Consider the following 26,068-nt stretch of genomic DNA (forward strand, 5'->3'; position numbering starts at 1 on the left):
CGGGCGGGCCGTGCCGGAGGGCTCAGCGGGCCAGCTGTAGTGTTTACTGAAGGATCCCGAGTTCCCACTCGCCGTTGAGTCATTCGGTGTCTCGGATCGTCCCGACGACGGACGCGTGGGAAACTCTTTTGATGTCTCGTCAGCCACGGTCCGCCTCTCGTACTTGCTGCGCTTTTGTGAAAAGGGGAACGGCGACGTTGGTGATAATGGAACGCCTGCGCCCAGACTGTGGAAATGGCGAGAATTTTGAGGGTCGCCGCCGTTCTCTGCCCCGCTTGTATGGCTGACAGTCAGTCAGTCGGTCATCCCGGTTTATTTTTAATCAGTGTTGTCCTTTTCATACGCCGCCGCTTCCTATCATCGTGAGATGGACTCAACACAGATCTCATCTTCTTAATTCGGCGAGAACCCACTCCTGTGTTTACACACGAGGGGCCCTCGTCAAAGACTGAACGATAATGCCAGACACTCAAAGCCGTAACACGGGAGGAGGATTTGAATGGCTCAGGATCAGCCTCGTCTCTTATGCCTTTTGGCTTCGCTTAATCCGCTTCTAATGCGTTTCGGCAACATTTTGGAAGCCACTTGAAATCAGATGTTTAGTTTGCGTAGTGCTTATCGGCAATGCAGTGGCTTTTACTCTCAGGTGGAACTTTAATGGTTGACGGAAGAACATTTGGCCTGTCACTTCTATCATCAAAACTATCAAAGTGAATTCAGACGTTTACGTTTCTAAAAATAGTGAAAGCTCAGTTTACCAACACAATTTATGAACAATTTGATCTATGATTTTTGTTGTTGTAAATGTTTGCTATCAAAGAAACGATATACTGTACTAAATGTACAATAAAATACTTTTCCCCTAAGTTTTCATATTCTTAACACAAAAGTGGTAAAAACAAAAAAAGTTAAACTAATAGAAATATGGCTGCATCATTTAGTAATAATTAATAAAACTGAGTTAAAATTAAGTGTACTATACTGTAAAAAAAAAAAGAAGAAGTGTGACATTGATTTGTGTTGAGATAATTTTTCCGCCACTAGATGGCATAATTGCATTTGTAAGACATTGGTGACAGCTCAGTGCAAGTAACTTGTGAAATTCTGCACATTTTTAAAATGGTAAAATACGACTTGACCCCAGTCTCCACAAATATATGCATCATTATAAAATGTATTACTGCTCAATTTTGACGTGGATGTGTCTGCTCCGTTGTGACTGGAATTCCCCCTGCACAGGCTTTCCAAGTAAGGGGTGGTCATTAATAGCGTGTTAAAATATATATATATATTTTTTTAATTGGTGTTGATGTTGCAAATGTGATCGGTGAAATCTGTTGTAATAATTAATAATTAAAACAAAAATAGTGGCGTGAAGGGAACTTTAAATTAACTCAAAATTAACTCATTCACTGCCATAAATTCATTAAAAAAAAAAATTGAGGCGACAAGCAATTAAAACATTTTTTTTAATTAATCACAAAACTTAACTAGTTAACTAATGATTCATCACAAATTTTATATCTGTTCTAAATGTACAATAAAAAAAATCTAGGTTTTCATACTCAAACAAAAGTAGAAAAAAATGTTAAACTAATAGAAATAGTTTTAATGATTTTTTTACGTTTATAGCCGTCAATGGCAGTGAATGAGTTAACTCACAAATTTTGACACCCCTAATGCAAAAAGCGGTAAGTAATTTTTGCACGGAAATTTTGTGCTTAACCTGAATTGTTTTGTGAATTTGGACGTTCGCAACTTGACTTTCCACTGTACAAGTAACGTTAATAGGACGGGTTCCGCTGCCCTCTTTTGTTCTTCCGCAGTCTTGTTGACAGTAAACGATGCACTCGTCAGCGTTTGAGCGTTTGCCAGCCTTGCTTGCCCGTTGACCCGAGTGAAAGCCACAGGCTGTCAGAAGCACTTAGCCGGTTTGTTTCAACCGAGCCCGTCCACAAGGTGAACGCAGCAGCAGCAGCAGCAGCAGCATCTCAGGTCAGCGCCGGCCCGACTAACGCTAATGGGCTTCTTCTCTTCACTCCGGCTGGAAAACGAGCCCGGCCAGAGTGGAAGCTGCGCGCCTCTCCACGGGGGGGATGTTTGCGCCAAACCGTTCCGACAGCGTTTGACAAGCAACAAAGCTCGGTGTTTGCCTGCGCGTGAGTTTAACAGCTCGGACCGCAGTCCGAGCTGACCTGGAGCCGACCCAAAGGCCACACTCGGAGAATGTTCTCTTTTTCTTTCCTGTGTGAATCGCTTGGGTCTCCTCCAAGATGATTTTTCTTTTCCACGGTTGCACAAGAGGCTGCGGAGGAATGCGACTCGGTTTGTGCCAGGAAAAGAGGTAGGGCCGGGGCCGGGGCGGGGGAGGGGGTGTGGGCGGGGGGTGGGGTGGGGGGTTAAATGACCCTCAAGCGAGAGCTCGACGTGGGCCAATGGAAGTTTGGCCGCAGCGAAGAAGAAGAGGTGATTGCTTCTTGTCACGATCCAGCGGGACTGAATTTAGAATGCTGCGAGGCGCAGTGGATTGCTAAAGTTTGGACGCTAGATGGTCGCAGTCGCACCTGAGACGGACTAATGGCGCCTTTCAACCAGGGCTAGGACAGTTAAAAAAATTTTTTTTTTAACTTCCGTTAGTTTTAATTAGTTTACAGAGCAGGTTTGTTAGTTTTTATTTTAAATTTTGAATGTGTTTTGAATGAGTATTTGTCGAATGCAATATAAAAAAAAAAAAGTCACAAAATATTGTGTGTTCGATCTTCCTTTTTCCGTATGAACGACGTGCAGAAATACAAAAATAAGTACCTTTTAAAATGTCAACATTTTCATGGATGGGCAAGTCTAGTTAAGCATGTAAATTTGAAAGATACGCTACGCCTCACTGGGTGTTCCGGCGGATGCTGAATTTGGTGACAAAAAGTAGATTCTATTTTAGATTGTCAAAAAACAGGTGCTGCAACGCGATTTTTGGTGGATTTGTGTGGTCGATGTCATCGTTTTTCGTTCCTAAATGTGACAACAGCGTGGGATAATCCCTCTGAATCATTGCAGAAATAAATTATTTGAGCGAACTGTTGTCATTATCATCTTAAATATATTTGATAATGAGGGGAGCCGCTTCGATTGGCAAGGAGTTGGCTGCATTCCATCCGACAATGGCGCACAACGGGGCAAATGCAAATTCGACCTGTGAAAAAGGAAAATAGCAAAAGACAGAAGTCTCCACCCATGCGCACAGTTTGACTGGGCTTGGCGCTGGGCATGAAAATGGGGCCCATTGTCTTCCTTCCTGGTTTGAGGAATTCCTGGTTAGACTTAATGTGCGGCCGCATGTCTTTTTTTTTTGTTTTGTTTTGTTTTTGTTGTATTGACCGCAGTGCAGTATTTCAAGTGTTTTGCGCACATACTAACAAAGACACTCAAACCCTTTGACATCATTTGGATGGCATCAGTTACACGCCAGCAAACATGGTGGTCCCCTCGTGCCTTCAAAATTCATTTTGGGATGATAAAGTACTTTTATAAGAACAGTGGATCCTTTTTATACCCTTAATGAAGTTTAAGGACACTATGATGTCGTTTTTAACCATCAAGTGACTTTTCAAACATTTGGCACAGAATCATATTTTAAACACAGAATAGTATTTTTTTTTTTCAAACTGCCCTGAGATGACAAAAGATGTTTTGTATTATTAGAGCTTAACTCATTTAATTTAGTGCAATGACAAAACATTGAGAACAAAACCTTTCAGACGGCAGTAGAGCGCCAACTACTGCCGAGGATGTCTTACTCCATGTCAAGTTGTCTTATCGGCAGCCTCCGTGAGTACCCGATTGTGAAGATTCAGCGTTAAACTATTTTTCATTTCATCATGAATTAATTTTTTTTTTCCCCCCCGCCGCTCTCTCACTACATAGCAAGTTGAGTGCTGTCGTTTGCATCGATGGTTATTAGGTACAATTGTGATGTGCAGTTAGCTAGCTAGCTATGCCTACAACCCGCAAAATGTGTCTTGTCTGTTGGTGTGACCACTTTAGAGCGCCTCGTTGTTGTGGCATGGTGGCTTTAAGTTTATATATGGTACGTGGGACATGATTTCAACATATTTAGTGGACAAGCACGCATTTGAATATTCACAATTTAGAAGCCTCATGTTACATACTTGACTTTTTTTTTCTTTCTTAGTCATTTAAATTTAGCTGTGCTAACCACACACGTCTGTTATGCCTCAAAATGACAAGACTTTAATTTTCATTTTACAGGAACTTGAAGTATTAGCGATGAGGTGCACATCTGGGAAGATGTCTTGTTTCAGGCTATTTGCTTTTCTCGCTCCATAAAAAAAATAAAAAATAATGAATTTGCTTGTCATCGAAGGCGATTTATTGTTCCCGCGGACATATTACACGGAAGATCCAAGCATGTCTAATAGTTTATCCAGACAAACGGGATGGTTTGCATCGGAATTGGCTATTTGCCTTGCTTGTTTATTCCCCGTGTCATGCCTCGCTGTGCGAGTGCGCGTCTGGTTGATGAGAGGGGCCAAATGAATAGCAGACGAGGCGCGCAAGACGACTTGTTGTAAAGCGGCGGCGGCGGCGGCAAATGACTCACATGTGCGACGGACGGCCTGGCGTGAACCCGAGCCGACCGCGTCTCATTAGCCGCTAGGCTACGTGTCAGTCTAACCACCTCATTGTTTTCCAGCAACAATCCGTCTCCCATCTTTTTCAACGTGAGATTCGTTACGGATAGCGTGAATTTTGGCTTATTTAAGGGTCTTAAAGCAATCGAGGCAGAATGTGTACCGATGAAAGATGACGAACACGCCAATTAGTTTGTAAGACCGTTTCACGGCGTAATTAGCGGCGATATGCTTCGGAGAGTAAATGTTGGTTACTGATGGATTATGGCATGTCCCGAATGTCTGTTTGAATAATTGTAGTTTCTAATCGAATGATTGCATTGGCGCCATCTTGTGGCATCTTGGGGTTCAGGAAGTATTGATGGGAGGGGAGATCTTCATTTAATCATGCCACAGCCTTGTCTAATGCATAAAAAGTGCTTTGTTGCCATCCTGTGGCATATAAAAGTAATTACAAACCTTTTTGAGTGGGGGTCAATTACAGATTTTCACGATTACTGTTGAGAGGCAAAATTAAAGTTACTAGTGAGTAGGACTGGGCGATATAATAATGTATAAAGCCCATTATGACATTTTTACGAATTAACTGCAAATCAAATTTAAATTATTCCTGTGCAAAATTTTCAGACAACAATGATGTATACTGATTTTAAATCACTTTTAAAGTAAATGTAAAATTCAAAGCTGGTACTTAAATACCACAATTGAGCAGCTGGTAGTTATTGTCAACACGTCTTGTCAACCAGCCACCCAACATTATGCCACTTGTGCAAAACTACAACACACAATAACATTTGAATATTACAGAATTTAAGAACATCTTTTAATAATCAACAAGAAGACAGGAGTGTATATATATACATATCTAGACAGAACAGTACTTATTGTCATACATTCTTTATCCTCTGCGAAGAACGACTAATATCAATGTAAAATTTTTATGGATTTTTCCCATATAAAAAATACACAACAAATAATGACTCCTAAGACAATCTATACGTGGCCAGCAATTGTGTGGTGATCCCGCCTACCCCGTTTTCTCGTCTTTTTGACCGCACAGTGGCTTGAGGAGACAGATGATGCAACACTCCCTGTTTGTTTTGACTATCGCTTCTGACCTTGTGTGCTAGGATCCAGTGGCCACCAAACCACTAACCCCCCCCACCACATTTTATGGCCTCTCACACATTGTCATGCCGGCATCGCGAGTCGCCTTGTGCCCTGCACTCTGACATTTCAGCTTTGCCCTCCTCTTCGCCCTGTCCCTTCTCGTTATGAGGCGCCAGCCATTCCTGTCACAATGGCTCTTTCAGCAGCATGTGCAGCTCCAGATTTTGTGTGTGTGTGTGTGTGTGTGTGTGTGTGTCCATGCTTTCCCGTCTATCAAATAATGTACATTTTTCATCAGTGAAAGTCCATAACTTCAAAAAGACAACTCACCTTCACCTGTAACCCTAATGAGGGTATAAGTGACATAGACAATGGATGCACATTTCCTTTACTGTCATGAATATTTAGGCTGGATGCAAATGGTTAGAAAAGCCTTGCTCTAAACACTTAGCTTAACTTTGAGCTTTTCACCATTCGGCGTCTCAAAAGCGCTCCTCCTGCCCCGCACGGCACGGCCGCAGTCTGTCGATCTTTCAAGTTTGCCTTCATTAGACTCGGCCGTGTTGCGGCTGCTCTGCAAATTGGCCTCCAAAGGAACGAAGCGCCGGCTGTGTTGATGTCGGGAGCTGCAGTGTCAGTAATCATTGACTGGCACTGGCTTTTCTCTCCCACAAAGGTAATTGATACAAGGGGGCGGGGCGATCGAGAAATGATGAAAACGCACACCGCCACGACATGGAGGTTGCCATGTCGTCCGTCATTTTACATGTCTTGGCGCATATTCGATTATTATTTTTTTTTTTAAGAGAAACATTCTTTGCAGAATAATAAATTCACATACAGTAACAGTGAACCCTCACCTATTCACGTATGAATATTTTTGTGCTTTTTCTGCCACAAGATGGCACCCATGCCTTCGCTAATTAGAAAGTAGTAAGTAGTGGGCACTTCGAAATTAAGTCATCTGTAAAACATTTATTTTTAATGCTAACGTTTTGTAAAATACGCATCAGGATGTGGCATATTTACTGTTTAAGCAATTAACTAATTTACTCCCAAAAACATATAAATGTTGTTCTATTTTAAATACCATGGTCCAAAAAACGTGTTTATACGTTTAAAATAAATAAATAAATAAATAAATAAATATATATTTGCTAGAGCATACAGAATGCTTTGATGCAGCCTCTGAAGAGAAAGCTTAAAGCAATGGTAGTTATTACAAAAACGGCCAGCAGGTGGCAGCCAAGTATAAGAGATCAACCAGGGCCATGTTGCAAAAAGGCTTCCCCCCCCAGTGGGTTAAACAGATTTGTGAATATTGATGAAACTTAGCTATATTCTTATGCTAATTGCTGGGACATTTCTGTATTTGACTTTTTCAGGGCAACAAAATGTCTCCCTGTGCATCCAAAGAACTTTACTTCAATGTCATCTCATTTAAAGTACAATATCATAAACAGGGTTATTGTAGTAGTTGATTTCTATCCTTAAGGTCCAATCTAATTTCTCTAATATAGCATAATATACCCCATGAGGCTCATTATTGGACTCCAAGGTAACTGTTTGGAGCTAGAAATGTTATGGCCTCTAGCTGCAATAATGTACTTTTTAATGGGAGTAATATTTTTACCATTTTAACGGCAGTGTAACACAAAGGAATCGCATGTTGTTGCTGAATGGCTCCCTCTATAATTTGAAATTTGGGCTGATGAAGTTGTTGCTTTTGATTGTGACGCCTGCAACCGGCTCTTTTGTTCCATCTTATTTTGGGAACTGTTTTTAAACGATAGCAGTTTTTAGCTTCTAAAATGTTCATCATTTCAATTTGCAATAAACCACTGCTATGGAATTATTTTATTTTTTTACAGAAATGTATGAAGATTTGAACATTGAGAATGTTTAAACGAGAGAAATGTGAGAAAATGTCTCGATGAGAAAAGTGTATAAACTGTGTGGTGAGGGGTTTTAGAGCCTTAAAATATTTATCATAAATGTAAATCATACAATGAGGGAAAACTGCACTTATTTTTTTTTTTTGTTAAATGTAAAAATAATGAAACATTTTGGAGTTATTTTTTCCCGGATCACCGCCGTTGTACAAACGTGTTTTATATGGAGTGGTATGTGTGACTGCAGTAACATTTTTTACTTGTTGAAAACGGATCCCTTCAAGGCCGAGAATTAGTGTCGACATATTTTCTAATCATATTATTCAAATGATTTGATTAAGCCTCGCAGCCTTAAATAAATGCTGTTAATTTGTTATCCAATTTGGGATTTTGACCAAAAAGCGTGTCAGTCATTTTATAAAGACACAGTGGAACGCTTCTAATTTGTGGAAAAATGTCACCATTTGTAAAGTGTTTTGAATAAGATGAGGTAAAAGTAGAGCAATAAAAGTAATTGCTTCAAAGTGTGAAACGATGCCTGGCGTCTTTTATAAAGCAACTGTAAACAGTGCTGGGGTGATCATGAGCTACACTTCCATCAGTTTAAGGTCTTTTCACATCTCGCCTGTAAATGCTTCAGAAACCCGAAAAAAGGCCGACGTGTGCTCGCTCACCACAGAAAGACGAGAGAGAGAGAGCCTTCGGCAAATGATCACCACGCAGAAGACTTGAAGTCGTGTTGCCGTCCAAACGCGCAAGAGAGGCTGGCCGAGGCCTCTTGAGCATTTCTCACCCGGGCGCATATCCCACACACTTAAGTCTCAATCCAATTGACAGTGGGAATGGAAAGGCCCCAGACACTTTAACATGGTGTGAGTGTTTTTAAATGGGAGGGGGGGGGTGGTGTTGGGGGGCTCGCTCGCTTCTTTATTAAACACCTCGCAGGCGAGACAAAGACATAAACACAGCGTCGCCGCTTCGAGATCCATTTAGGACGGGCGCCCGTATATCATCTGACGTTATTCCCGGCACGTCGGCTTCGCCTTTGTAAAAGGATCCGATGGCCACCCAGTCGAGTTATTATATGGAAGCACTTATCAATTTGGAAACGGCTAACAATAGATGATTTGTAGTCTCTCGCTGCACTGCAGCAATCGGATTCTCTGGCTGCAATTGCGGAACGCAAAGAGTTGTTGCAATTAGATCAAACGCAAAAAGCATTAGGACGTTTTCGACGTAAGGTTTGAAAACACGCGTATTGATTTTTGATGCCTTGGAATTAAAAGCCGCTCGTCTTGTTCTTATAGGCTGATGGCTTCCTAATCGTTTGCAGCGGAGGCGAAGAGCTGCGCTGCTCGGAGGAATATTTTGTTGGATGTGTTCCAGACCGACACCCATTTGGTGAAAATCCGTAATATAGTCACCATATCGATAATGCCAGGCGGAAAGCCCTAATTTCCAAATATGATGAATTTCATACTTATTGCACAAATCAATACTTTGCCTACTTTGTCTATTATTTTACACATTATTAACCAATTCAAAGTGTTGAAATTTTCCTGAGAACAAATCTATTAACTTTCTTGGACTCTTGATGTAAAACTCAGCCTCTTGCTCACTCCATGGGAGCCATGCAACAAACATTATGTTGCCTCAAGATTAGAGTCTTTTTTTTCCCCTACCATTGTGCATTTAAATTTTCAAGAATTGTGAAAACAAACCTAAATGGAAACGCTAGAAATTTGAAAAAGGGCCAAAAATTCGCCCCCCAAAAAAATTTACGCTTGGAGGGTTGGATTTTATGAATATCGATAAAAGGGAAATGGAAATGTTGGCTTTGGCAACAGGTTTTGCGAATAAACAATGACAGGACTGGATACACGTCGCACGTTTTTGACCGGATATTAGGTCACAAAAAAACGGCAGCGAACGATAAAGTGAGGTAGGTTTGGGGGGGTCGAAGACATTGAAATATTTCTGGAATTTATAAAAGAAGCAATCATTAATGCTTTGTTGACAATCAGACAGACGCTCTCGTATGATGTCAACTCATGGCGTCAATCTCCTCTTCTCATAATCGCAAAATAATAACAAATGGAAATGGGCATAGGTCAAAGTCACTAAATTTGCTTAAAACATTCAAACTATTAGGATGGAAACTCCATAAATTACGAGTGAAGGTACACTTAAGTAAGCTTGTTTTGTGAAAATGAATTTTTCGGTGCAGAAGGAAACGCGTCAGCCATGATTGTGAGTTTGCTTAATAATCTCCTCATCGTATTTTAACTCATGGCTCTTCGAATTTGAATTTGAAAAATAATTTGAGGTGTAACGTCGTATATTTATAAACATCACAAACCATATCATTTTGTCAAATGAAAATCCTCTGCCTTAATGCTAACGTATAATACGAAATGCAGGCCAACAAAAATGAGCATTGATGTTATAGCCTTCTGCGCAGCATTTCCACTACAGCGTTTGTGCGGTTTTTGAGGGATTTCTATTTTGCGAGTAATATTCCGCTTGTGATACAAAGTCAGGAAAGTGAATTCATCCTGGGCAGGTCAGATTTGTGCTCCGTTTGAATTCCGTTCTGGTGGGCTGTGTTGTGTTTGGCCGGTGCTCAGGAGCAGAGTTGTTGTCGGGATGTTTGCCAAAGAAATACCACAGAGCTAAACAACTGCAACCGCTGGAAAACACAGATGTCTTCCTCTGGCTCGTATCAAGTGATTTCCATCAGATGCTGCAAAGGGGCGGAACCGCCAGAAACGACGCTGGTCCAGGACTTTTGGTTCGCTTTCCACGACATTCCCACACGTTTTTTTTACTTCCTTGGTGAATAATGCATGAAACTTTACGTCAGGTGGTTACAGCATGCTGCTTTTTTTTTATGACTCAGCGGACGGAGGTGGGGTACTGGAGTAGAGACTAGGGGGTGCACCGATGCATCGGTAACGGTACTGAGTTACTTTTTTTTTTTTTTTTTGCTCAGTATTGTTCATTCGGAAATGTCATCATCATTGCTCTTTTTTTTTTTTTTTTTTTTTAAATATATATATATATATATATATATATATAGGCGGCACGGTGGCTGACTGGTTAGCACGACCGCCTCCCAGTGCAAAGGTTGTGAGATCAAGTCCGGGTTTCGGCCTTCCTGGGTGGAGTTTGCATGTTCTCCCCGTGCCTGCGTGGGTTTTCTCCGGGTACTCCGGTTTCCTCCCACATTCCAAAAACATGCATGGCAGGTGAATTGGACACTCCAAATTGTCCATAGGTGCGATTGTGAGTATGGTTGTTCGTCTCTGTGTGCCCTGCGATTGGCTGGCAACCAGTTCAGGGTGTACCCCGCCTACTGCCCGAAGCCAGCTGGGATAGGCTCCAGCAACCCCCGCGACCCTTGTGAGGACAAGCGGTACAGAAAATGGATGGATGGATATATATATATATATTATTATTATTATTTTTTTTTGTGTGTGTGGGTGAGTATGTGTATGTGCGTGCGTGCGTGCGTGCGTGTATTTGTTAGCTCACCAGAAAACCTATTAGAAAAAATCTCATACCGTTCACCTAAACCGAACACCAGGAGACCCGAGGGGACCGAAGAAAACCAAGGAAGGTGAAATCCAGCACCGACCAGACACCCCCCACCAGAACTCCTCCCCAGCCCAAGAAACATCCAGACCCCAACAAATCCAAAAAACATAAAATCAGGGAGGCCTCAAGAGACCAAAGGAGAGACCGAGAAAAGGAAGGAAGGAAGGACAGACGAAGCCGCGTGAGATCCGGTACTGAGTTACTTAATTTTGAGGGACCGGTGGTAGGCTGATCCCTTGAGCTAAAACAGATCTTGTCTACCAAGCTCATCTGCTTCCTCTGTATCATTGAAGGTTTGTCGGGATTGGCCGGTCACGGGTGCAACGGCTTCAGATTTTGGTCTAGGATTATTGTCTGAGGGAAAAAAAAACGCGGTTTACCATTTCAAGCATACTTGCAGGTCAAATGTTTGTCCACAGCCTTTAAACTGGCGACCCGTGGCTTCAAAACGGCCGGGGATGGCGGGGCTTGCGGGGGGGAGCTCCCCGCCCTGCCGCAGACCGGAGCCCCAAGGTTGGGGAGGCGGCCGTCGGTCGGTCAGTGGCGGCGCGGCGAGCGATGTTACCGGTGGTTCCTGGCGGCAGCGACGGCCGAGAGGCCTGACTGTCACGCCCCGCGAGGCCTCCGCCAAACTTGCCGCCGCCTCGTTCCGGCCTCGCCTTTCCCCCCACGTCCACTCAACCTGGTTCAGGCCGGGCCGCGGCCGGCGCGGGGACGCGGAAATAACCGGTGTTGTTAAACTGCTGTGGTTATTTAAATAAAAACCACGTTCACCTTCCTTGGTTTTCTTCGGTCCCCTCGGGTCTCCTGGTGTTCGATTTAGGTGAACGGTATGAGATTTTTTTTTCTAATAGGTTTTCTGGTGAGCTAACAAACACACGCACGCACGCACGCACGCACGCACGCACACACACATACTCACCCAAACACACACAAAAAAAAAAAATGTATGTATGTATGTATGTATATATGTATATATGTATGTATATATGTGTATATATATATATATATATATATTTAAAAAAAAAAAAAAAAAAAAAGAGCAATGATGATGACATTTCCGAATGAACAATACTGAGCTCTTAAAAACAGAAAAAATAGAAGAAGAAAAGAACAAGAAGAAAAAAAAGTAAAAAAGGGAAAAAAAAAAAAAAAAGGAAAAAAAAATAAAATAAATAAATAAATAAATAAATAAAAACCACGGTTATTTGCTGCACCCCGAGACTCGACTGGAGTCGGGCTTAAATCTGCAGTTTTCGGACTAAAAATTCTGAAGGACTCAACTTGACTGACGTGGTATTCATGGCCTCGATTTTACTTGACTTTGATGACTTGGCGAGTCTTGCCCGTTCACATATGAAAAACGTTTTCTGTAGTGTAACCTTTTGTTTTGTTTACGAAAGAAAGTTTCCGTGGAAAAGGGGTCACAACTTGTTGCTGATTCACATTAAGATTCTTCGGGCTTTGGCATTCTAGTGTCTTTGTAGTTCCGCTTAAATGTGTTCGGGGCTGTTTGGACACCTGGCAGATAAGGCAGCTTATCTCCATGGCTTAACATTTTATAGGAACATTCAATCATCTCGCAGGAATTGTGTCTATTTGTCTGACAGCCATCAGAGCGCGTTATTTTCAGCACACCTCAGTCTCGTACCTTTTCCATCTACCCGATCAACCGGGATGTTTTTGGGGGAGCACACGGACTGTCAGCCAGATGCGGTATTGAGAAAACAAAAAACAAAAAAAAAACCAAGGGTCACAGTTGGTGTTTACGCAGCAAATCCTTCATTTCCCTCGTGTCACATCGAACGGGAAGAAGACCGAAGACTGGCTTTCATTTTCACTTTCTCGATTGCTGTCGCACATTTTGATTGCAGGGCGTCGACACGACCTGTCACGTGCTGGCAACTCATAAATTGCCATGTGCCCTGTGGCTGTGCATTAATAGCGTTTAAAATCAGGTGACTGTTGGAAGAACATGGACAGTTTTTTTTTTTAATTATCACACCTTTTTTTTTTCTCGTCACTTCGGCTTCTCAAAGGCATCCAATAGGAGAGACAAAATACCTGCTAATGTTTTCGTCCTGATATGATAAAGAGCTACGGTGATTGATTTCCACGCTGCCATGCCCGCGTTCCCTGAATGAATTAGACTCTTGTCTCTTGCTTCTTGACTCAACCCCCCCCCCCCCCCCCCCTCCCTCCTTCCTGACTCTGTTGTGTTCGCAGAGCTCATTTGAAATAGCTTCATGCTACTGGCAATCGTCTGTGTTTCGCTGGTGGCGCTTTGGCACCGGCAGATGTTGGGATTTTCAGCAGCCTCGGAGACAGCGAATGCCTCTCAAGCAGCTTTTAGGAGAGTCAGTTTGGGCATAAAGTCTTTTTTTTTGTTTTGTTTGTTTTTTTTGGGTTGAGAAACATCATCATGCAATTTGACTTTCTCCACTTGGGTATTCTCTAACACAGCTGAGCTCAGCACTGGAGATTACGGCGGAGAATATCTTTGATTTTTTTTTTTTTTTTTTGTGTGTGATCGCCCTTTAATCCCTTTCAGGTTAAGAAGAAGGGGGAAAGGTTTATCTTTGAGCTTTTTGCAGGCAACAACGGAGGTGAGGCAGAGAGGATTGGTCCAAGTAGTTGGCTCGGATGAAGGTCGCAGCACAGAAGCTCCTGCGGCTGTTAGGGTGAAGACAGGTTCACTTCTAAATCATAAATGCCTGCGCCAAAGTTCTCGTTTTTTTGTTTGTGTTTTATGACCCTGGTGGAAGGTTGTTGTTGTTGTTGTCGAAGTCTACAAGGTTTCAGGTTTGATCTTTGGCTGTCCTTCAAAGTATCCCGGGGAAAGATTCTGAAAGCTCAATTCTGAGGAGTCTGTGTCTGAATGAACCTTGTTACCTTGGTTCCAGTTCGAGTCAAACCCCGTTTTTAAGAAGTAGTCCAGTCTGTTTTTTGGATTTGTTGGGGTCTGGATGTTTCTTGGGCTGGGGAGGAGTTCTGGTGGGGGGTGTCTGGTCGGTGCTGGATTTCACCTTCCTTGGTTTTCTTCGGTCCCCTCGGGTCTCCTGGTGTTCGGTTTAGGTGAACGGTATGAGATTTTTTTCTAATAGGTTTTCTGGTGAGCTAACAAATACACACACGCACGCACGCACGCACGCACATACACATACTCACCCACACACACAAAAAAAAAAAAAAAATATATATATATATATATATATATATATATTAAAAAAAAAAGAAAAAAAAAAAAGAGCAATGATGATGACATTTCCGAATGAACAATACTGAGCTCTTAAAAAAAATAAAAAAAAAATAAAAATAAAAATAAAAAAGAAGTAGTCCAGTCTGTTTTAGATGGTTCTTGGTTTAAATTGTCAAAACTGTACAGGGTACCAAAGCTACATATTTGTACAGTACCACTTTTTCATACCTATCCGTGTCAGTAGCTTTTCCCAACCTTCCATACCTACGGGGGAAGCCCAGACTTCCCTCTCCCCAGCCACTTCAACCAGCTCCTCTGGCGGGATCCCAAGGCGTTCTCAGGCCAGCCGAGAGACATAGTCTCTCCAGCTTGTCCTGGGTCGACCCCGGGGCCTCCCGCCAGTGGGACGGGCTCGGAACACCTCTCCAGGGGGAGGCGTCCAGGAGGCATCCGAACCCGATACCTAAGCCACCTGGTTCCTCTCAACGCCTTTTACCTTCCTTCTAATTCAAGTTGAACCTCATCTCTACTAAATAGTCCAGTTTTTTAAAAATGGGTTTGGTTTCCATTGTCAAAACTGTAAGGGGTACCAAAAGAACCCACCCAGACTCTGTTGGAAGCTTTTTATTGAGTGTGGTCATTTAGAAGGTTTCATGCTTGATCACTGGCTGTCACTCAAAGTATCCCTGAGGAAGATTCTGAATGCTCAGTTGCGCTTGAGGCATCGGTTTCTGAATGAACCTTGTACATTCCTTACAATTGTAACTTTGTCCCGTCCTTCTCGTAGCCGATTCTTTTTTATCAACTAGTCCAGTCTGGTTTAGATGGGGTTTGGCTTCCATTGTCAAAACTGTAAGGGGTACCAAACCAATGGATGATGAATACCACCATCGTTAAGTGAATGAGGCAACCTTGAATTCACATAAGAGTTTCTGGCCACTTTTAAAACTTCATTCTATTTCTGAATGAATGGGAGGCAACACCAGTCGACATATGAGAGAACAGTTAAAAAGTTCTTCAGGTCTCAATGCAGAACCCCCCCCCCCCCCCTCCTCCTCCTCCTTCCCACTCATCCTTTCTTGCAAACTTAAGAGGAGCGCTGCAGGCAGAACAAGCAGACGGGCTTTTTGATCTCCATCATGGTGGCTACCAACTCCTCGCCTCCCTCCTCTGCTCGGCTCTCACCCCAGCCAGCCGCGGCGCGTCTTCCGTAGACATGCGAGTAATCACAGTCTAGCCAAGCAATCAGACGCACCTTCTTTTTTTCTCCCGTCCTTCTCGTGGCCGATTATGCTCTCCGCCATTACGTGCTGCCCCCCTTTTCCATCTCGGCGTGACTTTTTGAGCGGAGTAAACACAAGCCCAGCTGACACTTTCATAACGCGTTGTGTCCTGGACGGGCGGTCGGCGGGTGGTCTGGAGCAACAAACAAGGGATTTTAGCTTCTCTGAGAACAAAAAAGTTTGAAGACTGCCTTTAAGAACCAAATTAAATGCAATGAGTTGTCACCTATTCACAAATAGTTTTGGGCAACTCCATTATTAACAAAAAAAACCTACTTGTGCTCAGGCCAACAGGACAGCACCATTATTTACTTATTTAAAGCCATCCATCCATCCATCCATTATCTAGCGGAGGCAGCAGCTTTCCAGCATTCCCATCTCCCCCAGCCGCTTCATCCAGCTCCTCCGGCAGGATCATTAGACGTTCCCATGTCAGCTGGAGAGACAGAGTCTCTCCAGCATGTCCTGGGTCGTCCGCGGACCTTCTGCCAGTGGGACATACCCACGGAGGTATCCAGGCAGGCATCCGGACCAGATGCCCGAGCCACCTCAGCTGGCCCAAGTCCCATCCAAATGACCAAGCTTGTTCTTTCGATCCTGCGATTCTGATTACTAAACTGTTTGTCACGACTCTGTTCTGCCTCATTGTTCTTTAGGAGATCCCTTCAATCTTCTGCCTTAGCAAGTTTGTTCTGTTTGTTGATTTGCTACAACAACAAAGCGTGACCCCCCCCCCCCCCCCCCTCATCCTGCTATCTGTGGATTAGGGCCATTACATGACCCCTTCCCATTCTTCAAAGACTCTTTATCTGGACGTTGACATAAACGTCTCTTTATCTGGACGTTGAAGTTAACTGACTTGCTACTCGCCCGTTTGTTGCTTGATTTGTCTTAGTTGCTATCATGAAAAAAAAGTCATTTCCATTTATTTCTGTGGCTCGGCATTCTGCATTTGGGTTCTAAAAATGCTCAAAAATTGTGAAATCTCTGATGCATATGCTGGCAAATCTCGGGCGTACCCACAACCTCCTACACAAAGTCAGCTGAGGTCGACTCCAGCTTGCCCGTAACGATAATGAGGACGAGCGATTATAGATCATTGATAGATGGGCGAATGGAATGATTTATATGTACAAGTCGCTATTAAACTTCGACCTTGTCTGTTGATTACAATTTTATTTACCTCTGTTCAAATCCCTCCCTTCCCCGAAGACCTGCTTGCCACTAATCTACTGTATTTATTGAAGCGCTGCACTGTAACTAAGAAAGAGGACTCCACCACTGCGTGTGTGCGTGCGTGTGTGTCCAATGAACTCCCAACACGTCATATTCCGACGCTTGGTCAATCGGCCCACACATTTGCACTTGGCAAAGAGCAAAGCAACAGCTGTCGGATTTGTAACATGTGACTGGAAACCGGTCCGGACTGGCCAAATGAGACTCGAACAACGGGTCTCGGGTTACTTTGACCCGCCCGACCTACCCAAATGTTCAGTGGGCGTACTTGTAACCACACTCCGCTTTTGTTTAACAACCCCCGCACCTGCAAAGCCAACTGCACTCTTTGATATGTGGAAAGTGAGAATGGGCTTGTTGCACTGTTGGAATTTGTCACAATTTCTAGCGTCACTGTTGGTTTGAAGTTGACGTTTAAATATAGGTTCGGTTTGTAAAAGGTGAGGCAAGCAGTAGGCCGCCATTTTCCTTTCTCTATTATGGCTCATCAAGCATTTAGTCTTGTAACATTTTTTTTGCATTAAATTAACCAATTTCCCCAATACAATTGGTAAAAAAAATTCCAATGGTTTTTCACTTATTTGAAGGATTTTTTGTTCTCATTAAATAGTTAATTAATTGATTTACTTTTGGTTAATTTATATATACAGTTGTTATTGACTTATTTACTCGCAGCCATTTTCACTGAAGCAACCCCCTTCACTCCCGGCTGTTTTACTGGATTTTGACTGATTTTGCAAGGCCCACAGAATATTGTGTTCTATTGCTATAAAAACATGGAACATGCCAAAAGAAAGATTAGAGTCTCTTGTTTCATCAGGAAAAAAATAATATTTGTATCCGTTTCAGCATTTGGCATTAGAATATAGCTAAAATTCATCATTATTCACAAATCTGTTTAAAACGCTGGGGAAAAGAGCATTTTTGCAACATGGCAATGGTTGATCTCTTATACTCTTCTGCCACCTGTTAGAATGTTTTTATATGTTTTTGGGAGCAAATGAGTTAAAAGTCTACACGACCCCTTTTGGAATGCTAGGTTTTTGTGATATTAGAAAAATGGGACTAAGATAAATCATTTCAAAACGTTTTCCACCATTTAATGTACCTGTACAATATAATTGAGAGAGAGAAAAAACTTCCCGAGAGTTGAAGTAAAAAAACAGAGCTAATGTGATTGCATAAGTGTGCACACCCTTTTATAAGTGGGTTGTATGTATAGAATTAATCAATCCCATTCACACCCCTGCCACCTTTTTAAAGTGCCTCTGATTAACCTGAAATCTAGTTCAGATGTTTTAGTAGGCTTTTCCTGCCTTTTTCTTTGCTTACTTTTATTTTGCTTTATTCATTAGTTTACTGTTACTTGGTTCCAAGTAGTATCAGTAGTGAAGTTATTTAATTACAGTTTCTTACTCAGTTACAGTAACTTCGTTATAAAAGGTGACTGCTACCGTTTAAAGTTCCTCTAATGAACCACATTTAAACTTTTTGTTGTTGTTGGGCTTTCTAGCGTTTGTGCTAACATCGACTAGCAATAGGAACCGTTAATAATTTCCTCCGCCTTGGCTTTAGGCCGCAGTTGTTCCATCACCCAAACATGTTTTGTTTTGTAAATATCGATTCCAAAGACTATTTCCATTAAGGTTATTGTACTCGCAGTCAGCAATGCTATCAAGCGCCGGGTGTTTTGCTTTTAGTATTCTACGCCTTCCATTCACTTGAATGAAAACAGGTTGGTGCTGTCGGGATTCAAGTGGGATAACAGGGTAGGACCGTGTCTTTTCCTCTTGGCTTCCTATCTCTTACTGATTGGGCCTTGCTCGCATTTTGCTTTACCTTTCTTCCTCTTTAAAAACCTTCCTTCGCTTGTTTTGGTCTATATGCCGTGAGAGTGCTGTTTAGACTCGCCAAAGCCCCTCCATTAGTGGGGGGGGGGGGGGGTGTACGTGCGAAAAAAAGGTCGCTGTGTTTTTCTATTTCCTCGCCTGAATGAGGATGGGATAAACAGACCAACAGGTTAAATGCAAGCAGGTTTCAGCGTCTGCTTTCAAGAATAAATTGTACAAATCGGGGTGGCTTTCAAACTTTTTAAAAGTACAACCCAAGAAAATAGGTAACTGTTCAAGTACAATATGTTCATGCGAACAGTCAAATTTATGCATTCTTGGAGGAGTAGATGCAAATAACTGAAATTAGCATGTGCGATGTGATTTGCAAATTTAAAAATTGCAATGAATAAAATTATTATTTTTTTAAATACAGCACCTGAAAGGCAGAAGCAAATCAGAACCGCTGAGACGCAGGCAAAATGAAAACAGATGTTTTCCACTTCTGTAAAGATTTTTGAAATGCCAGAAACAAAAATGATTGCGCAGGAAAGCTTCCAAAAGATCTAAGTCAGTGATGCCCAAGTCCGGTCCTTGAGAACCCCTATCCAGCCTTTTTTTTCCCCATGTTTCCCTCCTGCAGCGCAGGTGAATTGAATGATCAGCTAATCAGCAAGCTTTGCCTGATAAACGATTCTGATCATGAATCAGGTGTGTTAGTGGAAAGAAACATGGAAAAAGACTGGATAGGTGCTCTCGAGGATCGAACTTGAGCACCCCTGATCTAAGGGCTGATTGGAGACATTCACAAGAAGGAGTCATGCCATAGCTTCTATGATAAACTTTGCATTTGCATTTCCTTGCATCCGGGTCGTTTCAGCAACGCTGAGTTTTAAACACAATGTTACACACGTTAACACGAGTTAAATCAAACAAAACATTTCTTGGTCCCTGAACAGTTCTAATTCAATCACTTTATTCATAGTCTAAATTTGTAGAATATCCACAGTCAGATTATCTGCCGCAAATGAATCTATGGAACCTTATTTGGGTCTTTCTCGGATGGCAACACAAGTACCCAAGAAGAGCAGAAACAATAGTTGCCGAGAGTGACCTGGTTTATCCGTGCAGGAGCAGGTGAAGTGAGAGAGAGAGAGAGAGAGAGAGAGAGAGCGAGAGAGCGAGCGAGCGAGTAGTTAATGTGACAGTCCGAGGCAGGCTCGGCCATCAGGATGAGGCGAGGTGAGCACCTCGACGTTAATGCGGGCCGCTGGCGAGCTCGCGGAGCTGCGAGTCGCGTATCAAAGCAACGCCACGCGTAGGCCGGAAAGCGCAGACGGGGTGTTCATTAGTCAAGAAACAAATTCCCTCCAACTTTTCCCTCCAACACGCACACCCTCAATTTAAAGTTGGAAGACACGGAAAGAGGTTAGAGATAAACTCTCCCGAGAGTTGCGCTCGCTTCTTCTGTTATGTGCCACCTTTTCGCTCCGACTCCTTCCTTCTCCACCCGGTCTATCCGTCAGTCTAAGTAGTCTCGCGCTGACATTTCCGAACGGCGTCTTTTTTTGTATTTCTTCCAAATGCCACCCCGCGCTTGAGCTTTCCGTACCAACAGTTGTAATTGCGTTTGCACTCGCTTTCTGAGTGCTATTTTGTTTGTAATTATGATATGAATGCGACACGCTTTCCTTTGTTCTCAGCAGAATTCTATTCGCTATCGATGCTTTTTCCATTTGTAGTACAGTAAAACCCGCTGGTCCCTGCCGGGAATAGTAAAAAAAAAAACAGCAAATCGTCCTCAAAAACATATTTCTGGTGGGGGGTGTCTGGTCGGTGCTGGATTTCACCTTCCTTGGTTTTCTTCGGTCCCCTCGGGTCTCCTGGTGTTCGGTTTAGGTGAACGGTATGAGATTTTTTCTAATAGGTTTTCTGGTGAGCTAACAAATACACGCACGCAGGCACGCACGCACGCACGCACGCACGCACGCACGCACGCACATACACATACTCACCCACACACACACACACACAAAAAAAAAAATATATATATATATATATATATTAAAAAAAAAAAAAAAAAAAAAGAGCAATGATGATGACATTTTCGAATGAACAATACTGAGCTCTTAAGAAAAAAAAAAAAAAAAAAAAAAAAACATATTTCCAAAACAGTATTAGTAGTATTTTAAACTTATAACCTTGTTTGAATTCAGTCTGACCTTTTTAGAAAAGAGAAAGTTGTGGACACCAACTGACATGGTTTTCCCCAATTTTGAAGCGCTTTACGTCCGGCTTCGATAATTAAACATGTGTTGCCTATTGGAAAACGCGCACTTTTTATTTATCCGTCTGTCTCCCTCACGCAGACGCTCTCGCTGTTTAGAGTAAACTTCTCTCATTCAATTTGAAACGCCAACTCTCAGTGGCCGCAATATTAGGTACACCCGCCCTAATCTAATCGGATCCAGTTCCAGATTCGGATCCAGCTTGCGATTTAATATCGCTCATTCGGTAGGATGCAATGGAGACGTGTCAGACATCGGCGAAAGTTTTATTTTGATCTTTGGACAGGTTACTAATGGCGAAAAGCGCACTGGCATAACGAAAAGGAGTTTCATTTTGAAAATCCGGCGTGACCGCCCGTGGCTCTCCAGACATGTCACTTGATTCGGTACTATAAAAAAAAAAAAAAAAAAGTAAGCCTGCAGGCGAGCAGAAAAGTGTAAAAAAAAAAAAAGCGTTTTTATAGAGCTTCTTCAGAAAGGGGACAAAGGCCAAATGCTGAGACAGAAGATGAAAAGACGACTTTCAAGAAAAAGAAAGATTAATTTCAGAGACGGTATCAGCAGTTCTACTAAAATACGGGGGATTCTCACACATCAAGCCTGTTCAGCAAAATTCAAATAAAGTCTTCAAAACTTCCAAAAAAAAAGCACTGCATAACCATTTCCAACATCTTGGTAAAGTTTATTTTGTTTTTGTTTTGTTTTCAATGATTGCAATTAAAACAGAATTACAAATAGGCTGGACCAAGTTTATTATGGTTAATGAAAACTGACTAAATTACTAAATACTTTTTTTTTTTTTAAATGTTGCACGTGAAAAATACTCTTAAAAAAACAAAACTAAACTAAAATGAATACTAAAAATAATCAAAACCAAGCTAAAAGGAAAGATTCCAAAAAATAAAGTAAGAAAAACTGAACCCCCCTCGGTAAATAAATACATGCATTTACATAAATTTCCCCCCAAAAAGATTGAGGGCGACCGATACTGTCGTGAGTACAGATACCTTGATATAAGGCCGTGTATTGGCCCGATACTACTGATACCTGGCATCGGTACTTGCCCATTCCTAATTATAACCCTGGGCTGGACATTGAGTCTAATGGTTAGTTGCACTTTTAAAAATTTGTTTTTATTTGTTTCAATTTTACTTTGATTTACAGAATCTTCTGCCAAAGGTTGAACTCCTCCACCATGTGCTGTTTTCTTACAGAAGCGGCCCAAACCAAACCAGTGTTGAATCTTCCTGCAATGACGGAATTCTTTTGACACTGATCGAATTATCTTCGGCTTGAACCAGACGACAAAACAATAAGCGGGTTAACGTTTCCGAGCGGATCTTTGATGCCGCGACGGCCCCTCCGTCAAATCACCTCGCAGCAACGTCGGCAACCCGACCCTCAAAAAGCTCGCCCGAATCAAATTTCCAATCTTTTGAAGCACAACACTTTGCGACAGGGTTCGAACATCTTTTTTTTTTTTTTTTTTTTTTTTTAAGAGCTCAGTATTGTTCATTCGGAAATGTCATCATCATTGCTCTTTTTTTTTTTTATATATATATATATATATATATATATATATATATATATTTTTTTTTTTATTTTTTTTTTGTGTGTGTGTGTGTGTGGGTGAGTATGTGTATGTGCGTGCGTGCGTGCGTGCGTGTATTTGTTAGCTCACCAGAAAACCTATTAGAAAAAATCTCATACCGTTCACCTAAACCGAACACCAGGAGACCCGAGGGGACCGAAGAAAACCAAGGAAGGTGAAATCCAGCACCGACCAGACACTCCCCACCAGAACTCCTCCCCAGCCCAAGAAACATCCAGACCCCAACAAATCCAAAAAACATAAGGGTTCGAACATCTAATCGGGTGTTGCCCGTCCGAAGCCTGGGGGCCTCCATTGTGCAACTTCACTCCGTCGCACAAAAGGGCTGACGTGGGTTTAGCAGGAGTAACGTGAGCCCGGTCTGGAATTGCGGTCTGGCGCTGCTCTGCTTTACTTGGCGGTGTCGTATACCAAATAACAAAGTAAGCCGGCCATAAAGCAGCCGGTAACGTAATACGGCCTTGCGATGATTCCCAAGAACGCCCGGGGTCACGCACGTCACCGCGTCTTCAACGTCGCCGTTCGGACGGACGGAGGAAGAAGAGAAACCCGATCGGCAAAAGTGCACTTTGACACCGACGCGGTCGCCAGAGTGTGAAAAAGCGTAACTGAGTGGAGAGCGAGCGAGCGAGCTTGTGTTGGATATCGATTAGTATTTGATCCATGTCAGTCGCTCGCCCTTTTCCCGCGGGCTCCGCGTTGACCTTCACTCGCTGTCTGCTAGCTAGCGCGCCAGCTTTGTCGCTTGGCACGAGCGTGATGGCTGAGACGGCGTGGGGGGTGGAGGGAGGGAGGGGGGTGGGGGGGGGGGCGAAAAAAACAAAAGGGAGTGTAAAGAAAGGATTTGGCTTTGGGCAAATGATGGAAGACAAATGGAGTGAGTGAAAAAGTCAGGGCGGGGAGGAGGGACGGATGGCAAGGGACGGATGGCAAAAGACGGAGCTGTGAATACATTTAGGGAAGCCTCGTTGGATCGGGTCGTCTGCTGGAGCAACTTATTGCCCCTGGCCGTCTTCCAGAGCCTCGGTCCACTTTGGCCGTGTAATCAGACGCACTTTGATAACAGTTGTTATCAGAACGGTGCCAAGTGCGCATTAGCCGTCGACGCTAATGTTGTTGCTGGGCAGACTCCTCACTCTCCTCTTGCGTATGTGAGGTAGCCACAAAATGAGAGTAACTCTGGTCCCCTGCTGCATATTCTTGCGCAATCTTTACATTTCTCAACAGTAGTGTAGCAGCAGTGAGTCTATTGAATGTTTTCAGCATTTATTGAGGGTTTTTTTTTGGGGGGGGGGGGGGTGGGGGGTTAATTATTCAGATTCAGATTACAGTGCTTTATTGATCCCTAAAAGGGCAATTACCCCAGTAACAACCCGTCCAAGAAAAATGAAAATGACAATAGTGGGGTATCTATCTCCGCTGCTGTAGGTGGCAGTATACACCATAGAGATGTGATCCACCGTGCGATGACGTCATATGAGTTTGCTGTTTTTCATCTAAAATTGCATTAATATTCGATTCTTAAATTAATAACAAAAAAAAATTCAGTTTCGTCGTCCCCACAAACATACCTTGCTTTATCGTCCGACATTGCTTTGTGACTACAAACGTGTACGTGTGACGCAATATCCGGTCAAAACGTGCGACGTGCATCCGGTCTTGTTTCCATAACCAAAATTCATTTTCTTTTTTCGATACACTTCAAAATCCACTCCCTCCAAGAGTAAAAACTTCTTTGCGAATTTTGAGCCCTTTTTCAAATTTCTAGCGTTTCCATTCGGTTTTATTTTCGCATTTCTTGAAAATTCGAATAAAAATGGGTGGATGGAAACCCACTTACTGACCAACAGGGGGAGACAGAACAGGAAGCCTGGCGGGTCACCTTTCAGCGCCTCGAATTTCTCAGATAAAAAACAAACAAAACATAAGCAAGTGGGTAAAATAATTGCAGATTTTTGCTGTTTTTGAAAATGTATTACATCGTTTGAATGTCATTGAATGTTGTAATTTATGTGTTGGATGTGTGCCTTTAAGGGGCGTGACCTGTGCATCCATCCATCCATCCATTTTCTTAAAGTCAGTGATATAAGGAGCTGGAGTCTGTTATAGTTTCTTATTTTCATTTTGTATTTGACTGTCCAGTTTTTTTCAACAGCTGAAAAGTGTGACTGTGGCTCTCCTTGCCCACATGCGAGGTCATCACAGTACTCTAATCGCTCCCATTTTTCTACTTCATTCCAGTGTGGGTGTACCTGAAGATGGCTCGTTCATGACAGGCCCGGTCTCTGGACTCCAAAAGTTTGAGAACCCCTGGGTTCAGGGGTGAAAACTTGGACCTCCACCGACCTGCTGTCCGTCTCCACCGGCTCGCCCCCCCCCCCCCCCCCCCCTCTCCAGTGCCGGCTCCCCATCTCGTCGGTCTGTATGTTTGCTTTTCCACTTCCTTCCGCTCTGCCTGTAAGTGTTAAGTCATGTTTCCTCGTTGCATTTGCTGGCCGGCCCAGTTTCTCTAATAGAATTGCCTCTTTCCGACACGGACAACTGTTTCCACGGTAACCGAGACAGGAAGGCGACGGCCGGAATGTTGTTATCCGCTTCCTGATACGCGCCGCCGTCCTTCGTTGTGCGCTTTGGTCACGACAGTGACGGACGGCCGTGTTACTATCGGTCGCAAAAAAACGCTATACGCTCTGCTATGCTTCACTATACGACCGCGCTGTACTGTACTTTCGTCGACGATAGTTTTTTCCCGTGGCTGTTTTTCCATTTTCTATTTGCATCTTTGAGTCGATGAGTTCAACGTGAGCCGATGCTGCTTTCATTTAGAGGTTGAGCAGGTGACGCATTGTGCATTGACACGAGGGGTAGCCCTGGCTGGCATTTGTAAGGAGAACGGGCAGCCCTGCAGCCGGCATTTGCCTAATCACTTAATCTTATCTTTTATTACCCCGGGAAGCGATGGCGGTGCTGCCACTGCGGACCTTCCCACTCACTGCCTGCAGTGTTGGACGCTTTGCCAGAGAGGAGGCTGACAATCATAAGACTGTCTCTTAAACATTCTCACGTTGCTCCTGGGAATTCTTTTTATTTTTATTTTTAGGTCCAATGTTTTAGGAAAATATTATTTTTCCCCACATCCTAGCTCAGTACATAATCGCGAAGCGAAGGCGTGACTGCTTTGCCATAATCATCGCACAAACTCTGGAACAGGATCAAGCAAAGCATCCAGGCATCGCACTGACTGACTCTAAGATGCTTTTCGCTGACTTTGTGACTGGGGAAAAGAGCGCATGTATTCAAATTCCGACTTAGCTCCCAAAGAGCCGGCGAAAAAAAGCTTACTTTTATTTCACCCCTGAGCACTTCTGGATTAAAA

At 43.0% G+C, this 26,068-nt stretch overlaps 1 protein-coding gene across 2 annotated transcripts in view; it reads left to right on the forward strand.

The window, feature by feature from the left end:
* Positions 1-26,068, forward strand: part of sema6bb (sema domain, transmembrane domain (TM), and cytoplasmic domain, (semaphorin) 6Bb) — a 157,845-nt gene that overhangs the window by 21,221 nt on the left and 110,556 nt on the right. For both annotated transcript variants that reach the window (XM_086088785.1, XM_086088786.1), the window contains exon 2: positions 24,934-25,110. The gene's annotated coding sequence lies outside the window, so the exon portion shown is untranslated. The remainder of the gene's footprint in view (positions 1-24,933; positions 25,111-26,068) is intronic.

This window comes from Leptonotus elevatus, chromosome 11, assembly GCF_054856555.1.
Source record: "Leptonotus elevatus isolate MCC_2025b chromosome 11, RoL_Lele_1.0, whole genome shotgun sequence".
NCBI lineage: Eukaryota > Metazoa > Chordata > Actinopteri > Syngnathiformes > Syngnathidae > Leptonotus > Leptonotus elevatus.